The sequence below is a fragment of the Condylura cristata genome, unplaced genomic scaffold, assembly GCF_000260355.1.
Source record: "Condylura cristata isolate star-nosed mole 26May11 unplaced genomic scaffold, ConCri1.0 scaffold00020, whole genome shotgun sequence".
Classification (NCBI taxonomy): Eukaryota; Metazoa; Chordata; class Mammalia; order Eulipotyphla; family Talpidae; genus Condylura; species Condylura cristata.
The window spans coordinates 3,755,777-3,758,019 of record NW_004567121.1 but is presented as its reverse complement, the minus strand read 5'-3'; the positions used below and the strand labels follow the sequence as shown (position 1 = coordinate 3,758,019).

At 36.3% G+C, this 2,243-nt stretch overlaps 1 protein-coding gene across 1 annotated transcript in view; it reads left to right on the top strand.

Annotated features, from left to right (window-relative positions):
• The window catches only part of MGAT4A (mannosyl (alpha-1,3-)-glycoprotein beta-1,4-N-acetylglucosaminyltransferase, isozyme A), a 59,987-nt gene that overhangs the window by 27,502 nt on the left and 30,242 nt on the right, over positions 1 to 2,243 (top strand). The window lies entirely within an intron of this gene.

The following is a 2,243-nucleotide window of genomic DNA, read 5'->3' as shown; positions in this document are numbered from 1 at the left end:
TCATTTTGCACATTTTTTTTTCATCTCAATTGTAATCCCCACGGGTTTCCCATCACCAAATCACCCCTGTGCCACCACCATAGTCCCATGCATTTCCCTCCCTTCCCCCCCCAATAAAACAAGTTTTTTTAACTGCTAAATTTGATTTTAAGAGGATACCAAGTTAAATTTCAGTTAAACAAAATTCCACTCATCTTAGGATTCACTACTTAACCTTCAAGTTTCATGCTCCTCCCTTCACTTCCTGGTTATAACGTTGATGACACAGCACTATTTATAACAGAATGGTACAGAAAATAAAGATAAAATAAGCCACAAGTCTTCTACTAAGTGATTTCTGTTAATATTTTTTTATGTCTTCTTGTTCTTGGTTTTTCACTATTGAAATTATGCTATTAACATTTTACCATGTCATTGCATAGCCTTTAACAATGCTATTTTTAATACCTATAAATATGTCACCTAATCATATCATATTAAATTTTTTTTGTAATTAGAGTACTTTTCAGTTCAGTTTCATTTTATAACTCCATAGAAAATCTTTGTATATAAACCAATTTCTGGTAGCTGTTATATCATTTTCACTAGATTGACTTTCTTAAAAACAGGATTCATGTCTCATGACTGTTATTTCCCAACACATGGCACAATGACTAGAACAAAATAATGACTGAATATATGTTGTATGTGTATAAGTTATTTTCTGAAAAGAAAATCACTGAGTAAGACAAAAATGCAGTATTTTTGATACTGCTCTGAATAAATGAAACATTCATCATGCTTTCACCAACATTTAATATTATTGAATTTGCCAGTTTGATACAGGTTTCCCCAGCTACTCGAAATTAAAACACTCCTATTTGGTGTGATTTGATAGGCTATTTTTGGGGTTCTGGAAATGGCCATTGCCAATAATTTTATGGAGACATTTTTGGGTGTTCAAAGAGCCCAACACAGCCTACTGTTTCATACCAAGTAAGAGTCTACTTTTAGATAGCAGGGGGAAACTGTAATTAGAAGTTGCTGTCTCTTATAAATTGTGATCATTTTGTTACTACCCATGAGCTTAAACTTTTATGTCATGTATGACATTTGTATTTTGACACAAGCTATGTGCAACTTCTGTCACCAGACATGCTCCGAATGGAGGGGAAATGCTATGAAAAATCAGAATTTCCATGCTAGCTTATGTTATGACCTCCCCTTTTTGTATAATTATCAAAATATTCTAAGCAACTATCAGTTTTCAACTGGATTGCCTTAGCTTCATAAGGCACTGCCTGGCCAAGGCAAACAAGTGCTGCCCCAGGACGGGAAATTCCTCTTGAAGTAAAAAATAATATTACAACTGGCTGATTAATAAAAGCAATTGGCTTATAACAAAATCAATATTGTAAAACAAGGCAGTACTAGAACATGTAAAAATAATCAGAGTTCTTTTAGAACCCAAATCTTATCACTCTACTCTCTTATTTAAGCTTTTTATTGCTTAAATGAGGACCTTAACTATCTCCCTTAGTGATGTATTTACCAGAAAACTTCTCCAGCATAGTCTTCACAACTTCACCTTCGCCCGAGACCTCACCTTATCCCCCTTCACATCTCCAGCCCAGCCTCCACCCTAGTCCTGGACTTTACCCTCTAAGATGTCTCAATGAGTATGAAGATCATTAAGAGGCATTTAAGGTTTAAAAGGACTTTATTTTAGCCAGTCATCACTGTGGTAAATAAAACAATGTTAGCCTTAAATTTTATGAATTTATGTACCTATCCTAACTTTAATAGATTAATTTTAAGAATAATAAATGTTATAATCTCAGCTGAAGGTCAGTACGACCCCAAACTGTTCTTAGAAAAAAAAGATGATTATAATCTCAGCCCAGTTCATGTGCTTATGTCATCCCACTGCTTGCTCCTAATGTATAAAATAAGCTTCTGCTAAGAGCAGAACAGGAACACTTGCACCCAACTCCAATTCCCGTGTCTTCCTCGCACCTGCTTCCCTTTCCCCCCTTTTTAGGAATCTCTGCTCGCCAACGCCGTTCCCGCCTTAAGACCCTGCCTGTTCTGCCCCCGAACAACCCGTGATCGGGACAGTCCCCAACAGTATTTTCCTTCGTAAATTTTTTATTCTTGTCCTATTTTTTTTTTAAAGATTTATTCGTACAGAACTGGGATACAGGCCAGAGATGCGGAGGGTGAGAGGATTCACCAGAGACAGAGTGGGGAGCAGAACAGGCAGA